A 19,033-nucleotide genomic window follows, 5' to 3' on the forward strand; every position below is an offset into this window, starting at 1 on the left:
TGAAAAAGTATTCAACATGAAACTTTTTCCCCTTGATCTCACCTTTCCACAAAGTCCAAGCTCATCTCATTTGGAAAAAGATTGAAGGACTTGCGCATGGGTGCAATGTGAGGTACCATTTGGAAGAATGTCATGATCCAATACAATTCAACAATGCATGGCTTAATACAAGCTCATGAAGGAACTTTCTATTTTTGAACATTTGAAAGAAAGTGTGTGGAAAACAATTGCCAAGCCTATAAATAGAAGTGCATTGTGATCATAACTTGAGGAACACCTTGCCCAAGCTTTACTAGACCAATCAAAACCCATAAATTAACTTCCTTTTTCATCTCAATTGGTTTTTGCAAGCAAGAGGAAGAGAAAGCAAGCAAATCTAGATCAAGATCAAGTGAATTTAAATCATCTCGAAGGTGATTTTTTAGAAACTTCATCTCTTCCATTCTCTCTCAATTCTTCATCATTCTTTGTGATTTTTGGTTGACTAAAGTCCTACCAATGTAGGCAAGAAGATTGAGTCACTTTGAAGTCAAATCGAAGCAACTCAGTTCATGATCCTCAAAATTCAAATCCCTGTATCTTTTTATATACTTGGAATTGGAGAAAATTGAGGCCAGATTCGTGCTCCTGAGCATTTTTCCTTCAAATTAGTGTATTCACTTTTCATTTTTCATGAAGTTGAGCTTGAACTAGACCGATGGTGATCACCGGAGAAGATGACCAAAGCTAGGGCTCCGGTGGTGTGTTGGCAAGGTCCAAGCCATTGGATCTGATTCAAATGTTTTAATCTCAGGCGTTCATTGTGATTACCACACTTACAGCTCATTGACCAAGGCGTATGATGAAATACGCGCGTGTGGCCATCAGATCTTCCACCTCAATTAATGAGGGAGATCCAATGGCCTTTTTTTTGTATTTTTTGATTTTTTTCATTTAATTCATTTATTTTGATTAATTCATATTAATTTCATTTTTAATCCAAAAAATATGGGACTTTCACAAAAAATCTTTAAATATTTTCCTATTTCATTTTCAGAATTAAAATCATTTTTTGGATTAATTTTGATATTTTTATGAATTAATTGTTTTTGTGCATATATTTAATTATTTAAAAATACTTCTGACTTTTCAAAAATCATGAATTTTTTGTCTAAGGTCCTTCGAACTTGTTTGATCTAGGATAAATCTCTTGGCCATTTATTTTGTGTTTTGAAGAGGTTTTAGGTTTTGACCAAACTAAATTTAGTTTAAATGCATTTTTAATTGGATTTTTAATTGATTAATTGTGTTTGAGCCTTTTTATTGACTTAAGATGTTTGAGTATGTGTTTGGGCCTTGGTCAAGGTTGATTTGACTTTTGTTAGATTAAAATAATTAGATTTAGGTGATTGATGAAATGTACATTTCATCTCCCAAAATGAATGAATGATTTTAATTTGATAAAATTCCTCCCATGACCAATTTGTGTTTCTCTCATCTCCCCTCCTTCTTCATCTTCAATCTCATTCTTTCCCATCCCTTTCATTGACCAATGAAATCTCAAGATCCTAAGGCTAATTGGTTCATCAATAACTTTGTGTTAGATGAACCAATACAAGTATGGATGAGATAGGTCCATCCTTTTGATCTTTTCTTTTAGTGTGTGGTATGTTTTAGGAGTTTGGTCCATTATACCAAATCTCTAACATGCATTAGCACCTATATTTTTATTGCTCGGTCTCAGATAGTTATGACTTCTACATAAGTCCAATTACGATTGCTTAACATAGAGCTAAATTTAACCTCAAAGGCATAGCATTCTAGTAAGTGAGATTGTAAGTCTCCCATCTTTCATGGTATTGTGTGGAAACTTGGCCTTTTTTCCTTCCTCTGGAAGATGTCTCGGTTCAAGGATTTATGCTTGTGAATAAACGGTTGGGTGTTCTCCAAAGAATGACTTAATCAATTAAAAGCAAAACATCACTAACATCTAATCGACTAACATTTTACTAACTTGTATTAATATTGATTTTATTTTCAAGTCATTCACTTTATGCAATTTATTTTCAAGTCATTTACCATTCATTTGTCATTTACATATCATTTAACTTGTTTATGTTTATGTCATTTTCACTTTGCTCATTTGAGCCATATATTCTGATTGTATATTTGTTTGTGTATTTCGTTTGTATTTGTGGCCTTAGGACCTTTAAATAACTAATGAACAACTAAAACCCTAAAAAATGTTTGTATGGATTGTTGGTATTGCTTTGAACTTTTGGACTTAGAATTAGGCAACATTCCCTATGCAAAAAGGACTTGGCCAATGCCAACATCTCTGAGACCAAGTTATTATGATTGTGAATTTCATCTGATACAAGTATTGGATCCACTTGAACTCATCTACTACATAGTCTTAATGCAACTGTTATTTTTACCTCATGCCTAATGCCTTATTCTGAGTTAATCAAGGAGTATTTCATCTGGTACATGAGGAGGTAAAGAAGACTCCTAGACATGTAGTTCTCTTGCTTGGATATGGCCATCTTTATTTGATGCCTTCATCTTCATGATGCTTGATATTACTAATTGCTTTGCTAATTATTGCTTGATTCAAAGTCCAAAGGAAAAGTGGGTTTTCTATATGATATTCTTGTCTGTTGGATTGCATCCCATTGGTCAGATCTTTTCAACCCTTAACTTTTAATTTTTTGCTTAGGATTAGTCTCTTCATCTTCTCCTACTTCTTAAATTTCAAAATCCCTCCCCATTTTTAGAATCTTCTTTGCTTGTGATTTCAAAATTGGACTTTCTTTCAAAATAGAAACTTTAGCCTTATGCCAATGAATTTTTTAAACTCCTTTCTTAAATCAAACTTGTAAATGAGTCTAACCATATTGACTTAAAATTTCAAAAGACAAAAAGAACTAACACCCATTCAAACTTTAGGCCCTTTGTGCCTCTTTTAAACTTAAATTTTGATTAAAAGCAATCCACTCATTTTTGAAATTGATACCACGAACTACGAGGTTTTGATCCCTCATTTTTATGTCGGTACGTAGGTACAAGTCTGAAGGTCTTGTCAAACACAAAAATATAATCAATGAATTCTTTTCTCACCCTCACAGTCTATTTTTCATAAACATCTTTTATACCAAAACACATACACACAGAAAAAGGGCTCCCTAGGAGTACCTAGGACACTTTGGGTGCTAACACCTTCCCTTTGTGTAACCAACCCCCTTACTTGTAATATCTGGCATTTTATTAGTTTGGATTTAAAAACTTATTATCTTTGGGTTTGTTCGTACTTTTCCATTTTCCTTTGGAAACAATAAAAGCGCGGTGGCGACTCTGGTTTATTGATGTTAAGTTTATCCATAACTTAATGGTCATGAATTTATCGATACAGAAATTAAGTGGCGACTCTGTTGGGGACTAGTCTCCAGTGGTTTTAGCCTACTTTTTATGTGTATATAATTATATACTTGATTTTTGTATATTTGTTTGTATGATATAATCTGCTTGTTATTCTTGGTGATCTCTTAGTGGTGAGATAAGTTCTAACCCAAACTTGAGTGAAATTAAGATAGGAGGATGGTATAGTCATGTTAGACTTGTGGGGTGTAGTCCTTAACAAGTTGGCTTGAGACCCATGTACTAAATGGAGACCTTTTTGGAGTTATTAATGTCGCACAAGTCATTTGTGGCCAGGCATTACTTTCTCTGATTTGGGGTCCGAGAAGCTGAGGACCATAGAACATTTAACCCAACTTAGCCTATTTAGGACGTAGTGCGAAGACTGTTAAGGTGTAGACTTGATAACAGTTGTTACGCGATACTACCCTCAGACGAGTTTCTCTTGAGAATATTATGGGTTGATGAGTCAGTCATCCTAACCTGTAATATCTGATAGATGGAATTAAGACTCTGGGAACTTTTTAGAACATGATCTACGAGTTTTATCCTTAGTACACTCCTTTGGGGTGGTCCTTAACCTAAATCCATGCTCGTGACTCACAACAAACCCTTTGGTTCTTGGTTGATCCGATCAAGTCTTGTCAATAACAATGGAACTTGGGTGTTGATAAGGTGAAAACTATAACCCACCAAAATGGATGATTGATCTTCACAATGACTTAATCCATCCCTTAAACTTTGTTTGTTTGCCTTGTGTGTGATCCCTTATTTGTGATTATTCATGCATCCATGCACATCATAACATTCATCACACGAAAATAATTTCAAGTAACTAAGTGTAAGACCCAAATTTTGACCATAAGATTGGGATCATACCTTGGCATCCTCCTCACCCCTCTTTCATTGGGTTTGTTTTAGGAGAGATCACCAAGCACTATGTGATTGTATCATACTTGTATATCATCATTTTACTAACCAAAATACCAAAAATGTGTCTTTGCATTTGCCTAACTCTTTTGTAGGTGGGGCATGATCTCCATTGATCTATCAAGTTTATATCTAGGGTTTGAGACCCTCATGACAAAGAGCACAACCATGATATGATCCAAGAATGGTTATGAGCATCATATATGAGTTCCATTGATCTTTAAATGACATATTGATCAAGTTTTCTTCAAGAATTTGAGGGTGATTTTCCTTGAAAACCCTAGTTTGACTTGGTATCTTGAGTAACTTCTCCAACAAGCTATCTCACCAATTGATCAAATTTCTCAAGGGACACTTAAAAATTCATCATATTATGCATATATGATCTACCATGAACCAAGAAATTCCAAAGGATTGAAGGTTAGCAAGTTGGTTGATGGTGGTTGGCCAAATGAATTCATCTGATCAAAACTAGGTCTCCCTAGACCCTATCGCCTAAAATTTTCACCATATGAAAATGATTCCAAGAGAAAAGTTACTCTAAATGATATTACAAACAACTTCCATGTTGATACCTAGAGCTATTTTTTCTTGAAAAATCATTTTCTATGTTGAAACATTATAGGTCATTTTGTCTAAACCCTGATTTGAAACTCAACTACCCAAGGCCATAACTTACTCAATTTTTATGAGATGAAATATTTACAAGTTGCAAAATCAAATTCAAGATGTCTAATTAAATTTTTATGTTTGGAGTGAGAGCTAATTCAACTTTCACGAGCATGTGATATGAGGATACATTATAGGTCATTTTTGACCTATACCATTGAACAAGTGATTTTTCCAAATTTCAAAAATGCATAACTCTATCATTATAAATCCAAATTACATGAAATTGGTTACCACTTTTAAGGTTCTCGAAAGATCTACAACTTTGATGAAGACACTTTTCTCATTTGGATCTCACATAAAAAGTTAAGTAAGGTGGAATATTGAGGTATATGGCTTGACACTTAGAAAATTTTACAACATGTTGAAATTTCCAAACTTCTACCTCAAAATTCGTCATGTTCCAAGCTCCAAATGAAAAAGTGTTGAACATCAATCTTGTTCCCCTTGATCCAAGCTTTCCAAAGAACCCAAGTTCATGCATTTTGGACAAAGATTGCTAGGTTTGCGCATGGCTTTAACAGGGCTGTATCATTGGAAAGAATCAATTGCACAAACTTCAGTTCACATTGCTTTTCCATTCAAGCTTCATTCAGACTTCAATTGGAATCATTTTGGACCTTAATGCATTGCATCATGGTCCTTTACATGCCCATGCACTCGTGTCATCCACATTGCCAATTTTGGACAGATTTTGAAGTGTGCAAATGTAACACCCTTCTAAATACCCCCAAATATTTAATTAAAACAACATATATAAATCAGAGTAATTATGCAGTTAAGGGTGTCACACAAACACTTCACACCATTCACCTTAATATTTAGTCATGCTCATTTATTTATCAAATAAAACAGTTGCATAATACGCAGCGGATAGAGATCAAATCGATCATTCAAAACATGCAACATACAACATGTAAACTGGTTCAACAATCATCAACAACACAATTAAAAAGTTCCCTCCCGATGTTACATCTATCAGAGCATGACCCACTAAGGAGACTACACTAGACTCCAAGCATTAGCTTCTACTCAACTCATTGCTCGTTACCTGAAAAATAGTTGTAAGGGTGAGTTCCTCAATCGATATAATAAGCATTATAAAATATCATGTAATGCTAAGTAAATTAACACATTAATCACCCTAATCGTATCATACATTCAGTAACGGCACATCAACTCAAATATCATATTCAATACCAACACAATTCATACTCATACTCAATGCCAACACAAACACACAACACACGTATAATACTGGAATACATCCATTCATATTATACGCCATACATAATTTATGCAATGAGACTCCATGCATGCGGTACCGACTATTCGTGAACATATAGTTCAACTTCACCGACCAATCCAGGTACGGCTACCAAGCTCACTAGTCCCACTCATTTGAGACCTAGTGACTCACATCACTAATTCCTCACCATGGGAATTAGCTACCACCCCAAGGGCCATGCTATGCACGCTAATTCACCTAGCATGCAAACCTCAACAACAGTCCAAAATGACTAACATCACTAATTCCTCACCATGGGAATTAGCTACCACCATAAAGGCCACAATATGCATGCTAATCACCTAACAATGCAACATCACAACAATAATCCACAATGGACCTATGCTCACACTCTAAGCCATAAAACAGTCCATTCACAACACATGCATAATATATACATTCACAACATTATGCATACAATCATACATCATCAACATATTCATCATATAATCAAATTATGATATGTCACATAATCAATCACAGCATTAGCACACTCTACTAATACCCCTTTTACTCAAAACAATGGGAATTGATCCCTATTACATCATACGCCAACATAGGCCAAACATCAAATGTGTACATAATATTTGAATAACAATTTTCCCACTTTCCAACAGTGTTAACTGGTTAACACCCTGGGTTAACCGGTTAACGCAGCACAAAACACGCTTTCTGGCATTTCACAACAGTGTTAACCGGTTAACGCCCTGGGTTAACCGGTTAACGCAGACAGAACAGCAATATCTCAGCAAACACAACAGTGTTAACCGGTTAACACCCTGGGTTAACCGGTTAACGCAGACAAAACAGCAATTATTCAAAATACATAACAGTGTTAACCGGTTAACACCCTGGGTTAACCGGTTAACGCAAGACAGAAAGCTGTTCCTGCGCTAACACAAAGCAGAATGCAGAATTCTCCGCAATTTCCGCCGTTGGAGGACTTCCGGACCTCCGATTCCAATTCCGTAAAAAGCTATACGTTCGGGGAAACACTACCCATCCAATTACCGATTAAATTTCAGATTTAACACAACTTATTCATCACAATTTTCAGCATTCCAAATCCCAATTAGGGTCAATTCAACGGTTTATCACTACCCATTACATGCTAACCCATAATACCCATTAAACGACGATAAACCCCCCTTACCTGATTAATCCGGCAAATCTTTGAGCTCCAAGCTTTTCTCTTCTCCAACCTTTGCCCTTGCTCTTCCTCTTTGCCCTTTTCTCCACTTTCCACTTTTCAGCCGCTTCTCTGTTTCACGTAAAACTCTTTTTACCAAATGGGATTCTTCTTCCTTATTTCACACTTATATATTTTCCAATTTATATTATTATCCCAATAATAATAATAATTCAATAATTCCAAAAATAATAATAATAATAATCCAATTATCTAATTAAATTAATAAATATATTATTAACTTAATTTAAATAATTCTCATATTATTATCGGGGTGTTAAAGCAAATATCATTCCCTTTGGCTATAAATAGAAGGCTTATGAGCTCATTTGAAGAACTTTTTGCGCGCCAGCTTTTCCCCCCATTGAAACCCTCTCATTCTGAAGGAAAACCTGAGAAATTTCAATTTAAAATTTGAGTTTGAATCTCAACTGTTGGAGATTCAAGAACTCCAGGATTCAAAGCCTTGCAACCTCTATAATCACTTCCTGCTAGCTTCTCAAGTGTGATAAGATCATGTTTGGAGCAAGCAACATCAAGAACTGTATAGCATTGAAGGTGATTTTTAGAAAACTTCATCTCTTTGATTCTCACCCAATTCTACTCAATTCTCTTGGATCTTTGGTTGTCTGAAGTCCTACCAATGTAGGCAAGAAGATTGAGTTGCTTAAAGGTCAAATCGAAGTAGCTCAGTTGATGCACCTCAAAATCCAACTCCTCAAATCTTTCTATATATGTGGAGTTAGTTAGAATTGAGGTGATATTCGTGATCTACACCATTTTATCTTTCAAATCATGTCCCCTTTTGTAATTTTTGATGTGGTGATGATCGAATCAGTCCGGCCAGGGTCATTAGAGAAGATGACCGATCTTTGGACTTCGGCGATGAGCTGGAAGTGTTCAGATCCATTGATTTGTTTTAAAACATTTTAATCTGGAGCGCTCATTGTGAATACTAGGCGTGTGGATGAGTTGACTAACATGTACCATGGAACGCGTGTTCTCCACCACTTGATCTGCCACCTCAATTAATGAGGCAGATCAAGTGGTCCACGTTTTTTTGTTATTTTATGATTTTCTTTTATTCCTTTTATTTTCATTAATACATATTAATTTTAATATTGATCCAAAAAATATGAGAGTTTCACCAAAAAATTTCAAATAATTTTGATATTCTGGTATCAGATATGAGATGTCGAAGGTAATTTCACGACACTAATATCTGAACAATATAAACAGGATAAAAGATAAAGAACAGTAATACAAGTGACACAAGCAATTGTTAACCTAGTTCGGTGTAAACTCACCTATGTTTGGGGGCTACCAAGCCAGGAAGGAAATCCACTAAACAAAATTAGTTCAAAGACTCTCAGTAAACAACTTCAAGTTACAGTCTTTTCACTTAATCTTTACCCGTGTGACTTCTATCTAAGAACTCTTAGATATGAGATCCTACCCATCCCCCCTCAATCACAGCAGTGATGTAAAACCAAATATTACAATGAAAGAAGACACTCTTCAAGAGCACATACTTTATCTTCCTTAAAAGCTTCAACCAAGTAAACACACACTCTTGCTTCAAAGCTTAGAGTGGACAAATTACAACTCAAAAGTCAGTCCAATTCAATCATCTATGGATGAATTAATGGCTCACAATACATACGACCACACAAGACTAAAACCCTTATTCTCTCTCAATATTTCGTTTGTTATTTCTTGTGTGTTAAAACCCGGTTTTCCATGCCCTTTATATAGAAGTGTTTGGCTGGGCTTGGACATCATAAAACCCTAAAACTATTTTCCATTCATATCTTCTCATGACAGCTGATTATATCTTGTTGGAAAATAAGTCAATCTGGTTGTAATTACTAATTGAATGGCACGATCAATCAACTCATCAATCACACATAGATTAGCATAAAAAGCGCAATCACACAATACATAACATTCAGACTGAATATTCTGTATATAGATGTCATGACATCGGGTCTGACATCTCAGTAAAATCCTGCACATCCACATTTTAAACACCCTGCAGAAACCTGTTATCTTATGTCAAGAAAACCCTTGTGACAACTTGTGAACACTCTAGGTTTTACCTAAATTGCTGCCAACACATAGAACCAACAAACTCCCCCTTTGGCAAATTTTGGCTAAAACAAACATTAGACCATTTGTTTCACAAGAGTATAATCACAGTATCAGTTTTAGCAGCAAAAGTAATAAAACACACATTACTAGCTAAAATAGCAACTAGTAAACACATATTAAACACACATACGCTTGTGCTCTTCCTCCCCCTCAGTCTACTCAACACAGACATCACTTGTAACATACACCTCCTCATCTAACATCTCCTTCAACAACACATGTACTAAACATAGATTATCTCCAACATACATCATCTGTCAACAGTTTATAGCATAGCTACTTTAGCTACAGATCCTTTAGCTACTTCTCCCCATTTTTAGCCAAAAGAGACCAACGAGACAAAATAAATGTCTATTAGTCAAACAGAATGTCACACAGAATGTCAAAGCATATTGTTAGGAGTTACAGAACCATAAACATACATAGCTAAACAAAGTAAGATAAAAATCCAGAAAAACCAAAAAGAACCCAGAAAAAAATACATCAAGGCATCAGAACATGACTGCCCAAAAGAACCACTAGAACATCCATCACAGTACACCATTAGAACAGTAGGGGACAACTTGAACAAAACTAGTTAGAGGAGTTTGCATCTTCATCAACTTCAGAACCATAACTGCCACTTGATTCATCTTTAGATTCAGACCTCTCACTAGAGGTTTGGGCTTCTTTTTCCTTGGCCTGTCCAACATTATCTCTACCAGCTTGCTCCAAGCTTTTAATCAGAGCCTCCAAAGCTTCCTTCCTAGCTTTTTCTACCATTATCCCAATATCCAATTCCTTACAAGTTTCTTTCAGCTCAGCAATAAGGCCACCTTTTGAGGTTGGCTTCTTCATAACATATGTCATGACAATGTCATTGACATGACTGCCTTCAAACAATTTGTAATGAACTGATAGAGGAGGTTTTCTTCTACTAGGAAGATCATTTGTGCTCAGAATTCCAGGTTGCTGGCTCAGGATAATCCCACAAATTATTGAGGGAAAAGCTATGGGAAGTTTCACTACATTTGTAGAAGCATGTTTGACAATTTGTTCAAACATGAATCTACCATAATAAAACTTCGGCTTGGTTCCAACAACAAAGATGAACCTTCCAAGAGCATTTGAGATTGTAGAGATGTGATTGGTTGGCACCCAATTTGCTGACCCTATCTTGTGCAGAATAGCATATTTCACAGTTAGCTTCCCAGCAGGGAGATGCTTCTTGCTAGGCCACTCCTTGACTTGTCTTGCAGTTATTTCCCTACAAACCTCATTGTCTGTGGCTTCTAGTTCACATGCACCTTCTGTTCCTCTTCCTAGAAACTTGTTGATCACAAACACTTTAACCAGACCTTCAAAACATTAAGATAACCCAACAACCATTTTCATTAATCCAGCTGTTTTAATCAGGTCCATGACCTCTTTAACCTCCACAACATCCTTGCCCAATTCTCTTTCCACAACCACCCTTCTTTGGATTACAAACTTCCATTTTGCTGCTCCATCTTCAAGGTGAAAGGAAATGTTGTCAAAGTGTACAATAACAACTTTTGCAGGGGACTTTCTAACAGTTGTCCTCTTGGTCGGGGAGATGTCAGGGACATCTTCTTCGACATCTTCATATGACTCAGAAATTTGTCTCATTTTCCTCTTCTTTACCTCAACCTTGCTCCAAGACTTTGAGGGGCCTACATCAGTAGCCTTCTTAGCAGTTTTGGCTGTCATCATCTCAGCCACATACCTACCCTTTCTGGTCTTCATCCTCTTAACCACACTAGGCTTCAAGTGATGAAGCAAGCTATCATCTTCATCATCAGAACTCTCAACTTCTAGGTCAATCACCTTCTTTGTAGAATCATGCTTCTTAGACTGAGAAGCATTGGAAGTAGGTGATGCCACAGATTTCTTACTAGACAAAGTTTGCCCTAAAGAGCACAATCCTTCAGCAACTATATCTTTTTCAGACCTAGATGAATCATCATCATTCTCATTGTGAGGTCCAACCTCAGGAGGGGGGTCCCTTCTTGATAGAGGAGTAGAAACTCCCTTTACAGAGTGTCCTTCATTAAGGATCCTTGTGACAAGATTTTTAAGGACACGATCAGTGTGACGCATGTCGTCCTAAGAGCTAGGGGTATTAGAATTGTTACCTTGAGTATGGCATGCAGTGGCAGATGAGCCAGGAGCTTCTCCTGGGATGACAGACAGGGGAATCACATCTAAAATATCTTCATCAAGAAAGTATATAGAAGGCGTTCTATCTTTGTGAGTAGGTTTGGTAGATTTAGAACTAGATGGTGTTGGATGTTGTGGCATCTTGTTGTTCTTGTGGAAAGGTTTTTGTTGCCCTAGCAGAGAAGTTTGATGAAGTCGAAGGAAGGTGGGAATGTTTGAGTAGAGGTTGCGTGTGAAAAAGCAATAGATGGAAGTTCCAATACTAGGTGATGATTTACCATAAATGGGGAACTTTATTTTAAGTGGACAAACAATATTTTTATTACCTTTTCCACTCCAAATTAATTGCTACAAATTCTCATGGATACAAATCCCTAATTTCCCTCTTAGACATTCAAATTTATTAGTATCCAAAGCCTTTGTAAATATATCAGCTAACTGTATTTCAGTAGCAACATGCTCCATGGCTATGATTTTATCTTCCACTAGTTCTCTAATAAAATGATGACGAATATCAATATGTTTTGTCATGCTGTGCTGAATAGGATTCTTAGAGATATTTATAGCACTCAGGTTGTCACAGTACAATGTCATGACATCTTGCGTGACATTGTATTCGGTCAACATCTGTTTCATCCAAACCAGTTGAGAACAACTACTTCCAGCTTCTATGTATTCAGCTTCAACAGTGGATAGAGACACACAATTTTGTTTCTTACTAAACCAAGATATTAAGTTGTTCCCCAAGAAGAAGCATCCTCCTGATGTGCTTTTCCTATCATCAACACTTCCATCCCAGTCAGTATCACAGTATCCAGTCAGCATAGATCCAGATCCATGAGTGTACAACATCCCATGGTCACTGGGGCCATTGACATATTTCAGTATCCTTTCACTTGGTTTATGTGACTGACTTTTGGTTCATCTTGATATCTAGCACACACACCTACAACAAAAGCAATGTCAGGTCTGCTTGCTATGAGATATAGCAGACTCCCTATCATGCTTCTGTAGAGACTTTGATCTACACTAACACCATTTTCATCTTTGGAGACTTTCAGATGAGTAGGAGTAGGTTTCCTTTTATGACTTGCATTGTCCATGCCAAACTTCTTAACCATAGAGGGCTTTCCTCAACTTATACACATGCTTAGGAAGATTTGGATTTGTAAACCCTTTAGGTTGTTTAACATACACTTCCTCATTTAAGTAGCCATTCAAGAAGGCACTTTTTACATCCATTTGGAATAGTTTAAACTTCAGAATACATGCCACTCCAAGCAATAGTCTAATGGACTCAAGGCGAGCTACAAGGGCAAATGTTTCATCAAAGTCAACTCCTTCTAATTGAGTGTATCCTTGTGCTACTAATCTTGCTTTATTCTTAGTAACCACCCCTTGTTCATCAGATTTATTCTTGTAAACCTACTTTGTTCCAATAATATTTATTCCATCAGGTCTTGGAACTAGTTCCCATACTTCATTTCTCTTGAATTGGCCTAACTCTTCCTGCATGGCATTGATCCAGAACTCATCAGTCAAGGCTTCCTTGACATTCCTAGGCTCAATCTTGGACACAAAACAACCATGTGAGATCGCTTCCCTTGATCTAGTCATGACCCCTTTATTTGGGTCTCCTATAATGAGCTATTTAGGATGATCCTTCTGAATTCTGATAGAGGGTCCCTTATTAATTTTGTTAGCTTCAGGTTCAGCTTGAGTAAGTTCACTCTCATTACTTTTGTCTGGGAAATCAGTTGGGGCATCATTTAGAGATGTCTCAACATCGTTTGTGACATCAGTCTGTTGATCATCAACCACAACATTGATAAATTCCATCATTACTTTTGTTCTGGAATTAAAGACTCTAAATGCTTTGTTGTTTGTTGAGTAGCCCAGAAATATTCCTTCATCACTCTTGGGATCCATCTTCCTTCTTTGTTCACGATCAGTCAAGATATAACATTTACTACCAAACACATGGAAGTATTTGACATTAGGTCTTCTTCCTTTCCAGAATTCATATAAAGTAGTAGGAGTCCCCTTCTTCAAGGATACTCTGTTGTGAACATAGCAGGATGTGTTCATAGCTTCATCCCAGAAGTGGTAGGGAAATTTCTTAGCATGAATCATAGCTCTGGCAGATTCTTGGAGAGTTCTATTTTTCCTTTCTACCACACCATTTTGCTGAGGGGTAATGGGAGATGAGTACTAATGACTAATTCCTTCAGATGCACAGAATCCAGCAAATTTGTTATTCTCAAATTCTTTCCCATGATCACTTATGATTCTGATAACCTGACTTTCTTTTTCTCTTTGAAGTCTTAGGCAAAGATCTTTGAATACTTCAAATACATCAGATTTTTCCCTTATAAAATTGACCCAGGTGTATCTGGAGAAGTCATCCACCACCACATAAGCACACTTTTTCCCACCAAGACTTTCCACTTGCATAGGTCCCATCAAGTCCATGTGGAGAAGTTCCAGCACTCTGGAGGTGGTGTCATGTCTGAGCTTCTGATGTGACATCTTTGTCTGTTTTCCAATCTGATACTACCCACAAACTCTTCCTTCATCAATCTTTAAGTTTGGGATTCCTCTGACAGCTTCAACAGATATAATTCTCTTCATTTCTTTAAGATGCAGATGGCCCAATTTTTGATGCCATAGCTTCACTTCTTCTTCTTTGGCTAGAGTACACATTGATGAATAACCAGTTTCTTGAGAACTCCACATATAGCAGTTGTCCTTAGACCTGACTCCTTTCATGATCACTTCATTTTCTTTATTAGTAATCAGACATTCAGTTTTTGTGAAGTTTACAGTTAGATCTTGGTCACATAGTTGACTGATGCTAATTAGGTTTGTAGTCAGTCCTTTAACAAGTAGCACATTGGCAAGGTTAGGGACTCCATGGCAGTTTAGCTTTCCAATCCCCTTGATTTCACCCTTTTCTCCATCACCAAAGGTTACATAGTTGGTGGCATGAGGATGAAGGTCAGTTAGTAGGTTTTAGTTTCTAGTCATGTGTCTGGAGCATCCACTGTCAAAATACCAGTCTTCGTTTACTGAAACTCTGAAGGATGTGTGAGCTATCAGGTTAGTAACACCAGTCCTAGGAACCCATTTTTTATGTTGACAGGGATGTGATGTTTAGGTCTAGGTTGATGATGAGAAGGACTAGGATAGCCATACAACTTAAAGCAGAATGGTTTTATGTGGCCAAATTTTCCACAGTAATGACATCTCCATCTTTGGTGTTTTCCTTTATGTTGTCTTTCCTTATAATGTTGTGACACATGATGTGACATCTTTGGTTTGCTACTAGTGTAACTACACTCAGGTTTGGATTCATTGAACCCAAGGCCAGACTTCTATTTTTGGTATTTTCCTTTATGTTGTCTTCCCTTATGATGTTGTGACACATGATGTGACATCTTTGGTTTGCTACCAGTGTAACTACACTAAGGTATGGATTCATTGAAACCAAGGCCATACTTGTCTCCTGCCATTTTTCCAATCTGGAGCATTTTGTCTAAGGTGTCAGATCCATTGTTTAGCATTCTGACATACTTTGTCATCTCATCCAGTTTGGAGTTCAAGAACACTGCTTCAGTCTTCAACTTAGAGATGGTCTCTAAGTGTTCAGTCTTCTCATTCTCTAGTTGTGTTATCATTTTCTTCTGACCTTCCACTTGTTGACACACTTCTTCACTTCTGTGCAACAACTTTCTGTAGGTAGTGGCTAACTCATCAAAGGTTACTTCATTATCACTTGAGTCTTCATCAGAACACCATCTTCCAGTCAAGGCAGTCACAAGATTTGCAGACTCTCCTTCTGTTTCACTTTCATCAGACTAAGTAGCAGCAAGACTCTTCTTCTGTTTCTTGAGGTAGGTCCCACATCCAGCTCTAATGTGTCCATACCCATCACATTCATGGCACTGAACTCATTTTCCTTCTTTGGACTTTTCATCAAATCTTGTTCTTCTTCCAGCATTATTGGACCTACTGATGTCAGATGAGATGTTCTTGACATTAGACTTAAACCTTACATCCATCTTTTTCAAAAGTTTGTTGAACTGTTTCCCCAGTAATGCTACATCATTTGCCAGATCTTCATCAGTATCTTGACCACTTTCTTCCTCTTTCTCTTCAGTGTTTGACATGAAGGTTATGCTTTTGACTTTCTTTTCAGATCCATCACACATTCCCAACTCAAATGTTTGGAGGGATCGAATTAGCTCATCCACTCTCATATTGCAAATGTCTTGAGATTCTTCTGTGGATGTCATTTTCATGGCAAATCTCTTGGGAAGTGACCTGAGTATTTTCCTCACTAGTTTTTCATCTGACATCTTCTCACCCAGGGCTCCTGAGGCATTAGCAATTTCAAGGATATTCATATGAAAGTCATGAATATTTTCGTCCTCTTTCATTCCAAAATTTTCAAACTTGGTAGTGAGCAGCTGCAATTTAGATATCTTCACTCTAGAGGTGCCTTCATGAGTGGTTTTGAGAATATTCCAATCATCTTTAGCCACCTCACAGTTGTTCACCAGTCTGAAGATGTTCTTATCAACCCCATTGAATATAGCATTTAATGCTTTAGAGTTTCCAAGGGCTAGTTCATCCTCCTCCTTGGTCTGTTGCTCCTCAGCCTTCTTATCAGTTGTAACTTCTCCTTCCTTAGTAATAACTGAACATTCCCAGCCTGTTAGAACAACCTTCCAAGCCTTATTCTCCAAAAAAATTAGGAAGGCTACCATTCGAGGTTTCTAGTAGTCATAGTTAGATCCATCCAGAATTGGTGGTCTATGAACAAATCCTCCATCTCTATCCATAGTACCAGAAAGTAACGTCCCTTGATCTCACCCAGAACCATAGCATGATGTCAGCTCTGATACCAATTAAAATTCTGGTATCAGATATGAGATGTCGAAGGTAATGTCACGACACTAATATCTGAACAATATAAACAGGATAAAAGATAAAGAACAGTAATACAAGTGACACAAGCAATTGTTAACCCAGTTCGGTGCAAACTCACCTACGTCTGGGGGCTACCAAGCCAGGAAGGAAATCCACTAAATAGAATTAGTTCAAAGACTCTCAGTAAACAACGTCAAGTTACAGTCTTTTCACCTAATCTCTACCCGTGTGACTTGTATCTAAGAACTCTTAGATATGAGATCCTACTCACTCCCTCTCAATCACAACAGTGATGTAAAACCAAATATTACAATGAAAGAAGATACTCTTCAAGAACACATACTTGATCTTGCTTAAAAGCTTCAACCAAGTAAGCACACACTCATGCTTCAAAGCTTAGAGTGGACAAATTACAACTCAAAAGTCAGTTCAATTCAATCATCTATGGATGAATGAATGGCTCACAATACACACAACCACATAAGACTAAAACCCTTATTCTCCCTCAATATTTCGTTCGTTATTTCTGGTGTGTTAAATCCCAGGTTTTCCATGCCCTTTATATAGAAGCGTTTGGCTGGGCTTGGACATCATAAAACCCTAAAACTATTTTCCATTCATATCTTCTCATGACAGCTGATTATATCTTGTTGGAAAATAAGTCAATCTGGTTGTAATTACTGATTGAATGGCGTGATCAATCAACTCATCAATCACACATAGATTAGCATAAAAAGCACAATCACACAATATGTAACATTCAGACTGAATGTTCTGTATACAAATGTCATGACATCAGGTCTGACATCTTAGTAAAATCCTGCACATCCACATTTTAAACACCCTACAGGAACCTGTTATCTTATGTCAAGACAACCCTTGTGACAACTTGTGAACACTCTAGGTTTTACCAAAATTGTTGCCAACACATAGAACCAACAAATTTCCTCTTTCATATTTTGAATTAAAATTATTTTTTGGATTATTATTAATATTTTTTATGATTTAATTGATTTTTTGGATATTTTTAATTGTTTAAAAATACTTTTAAGTCTTTAAAAATTCTAAAAAAAATTCTCCAAGGTCATTTGACCTTGTTTGACCTATGATAAATCTCATGGCCATTTCTTTGGTGTTTTGATGAGGTTTTAGGAATTTGACTAACCATATTTAATTTAAATGTATTATTTTAGTCTTTTTTTTATTTGAATAAATGCCAATTAATTGTGTTGACCAATTGTGATGACTTGTTTGAGTTTGACTCTTGTTGTTGGGCCTTGGTCAAGGTTGATTTGACTTTGTCAAGTTAATATCATTGGATTTAGGGGATTGATGGAATGTACATTCCATCTCCCAAAATGAATGAATGATATTAATTTGGTAAAAGTCCTCCTTTGACCAATTTTAGTTTTGATCCATTCCCCTCCCTCTTCATCTCATTCCCATTTTTTATGCATTCATCTCATTTGGTCTATGATATCTCAAAGTCCTAAGGCTAGTTGATTGAAAAATCAACATAAGTATGGATGAGATTAGGCCAACTCATTTGCATATTCTTTGTGTGTGTGGTATGTTTCATGTGCATAGTCCATTATACTATGTCTCTAACATGCATTAACACCAAAATTCTATTGCCCGACCTCAAATAGTTATGGATTCTATATAAGTCCAATTACGATTGCTTAACACAATGCTAAATTTGTGACACAAAAGGCATAGTATTCTAGTTAGTGAGATTGTAAGTCTCTCATCTTTCATGGTATTGTGTGGAAACTTGGCCTTTTTTCCTTCCTTTGGAAGATGTCTTGGCTCAAGGATCCATGCTTGTGATAAGTGGGTTGAGTGTTCTCCAAAGAATGACTTAAAAATGAAAATCAAAAGCAAAACAATACTAACTTCTAACTCATTAACATCTAACTTTTAATTTCAAGCCATTTACTTTAATGTCATTTAATTTTAGTCTTTATTCGTTTGCCATTATTCATGCCATTCTAGTTGTTTATGTTAATGCAATTTTCACTTTGTTCATTTGGACCATATTGTGTGATATATCTTGTTTGTGTATAATTTTCTTGTTTGTGTGGTCTTTGACCATTAATGTACATAATAAGAACAAAAACCCTAAAAAAAACTTTTATGTGGACTGTTGGCTTGATCTTGGACAAATGGACTTAGACTTTAGGCAACATTCCTATGCTAAAGGACTTGGCCAATGCCAACTTTCTGTGAAACCAAGTGCTTGCAAGTTGAAACTTCATCCGATATATCATTTAATATCCCTTTGAGTTCATCTGCAAAATGATCATTGTGAAGATGTT

This window comes from Lathyrus oleraceus, chromosome 2 (assembly GCF_024323335.1).
Source record: "Lathyrus oleraceus cultivar Zhongwan6 chromosome 2, CAAS_Psat_ZW6_1.0, whole genome shotgun sequence".
Classification (NCBI taxonomy): domain Eukaryota; kingdom Viridiplantae; phylum Streptophyta; class Magnoliopsida; order Fabales; family Fabaceae; genus Lathyrus; species Lathyrus oleraceus.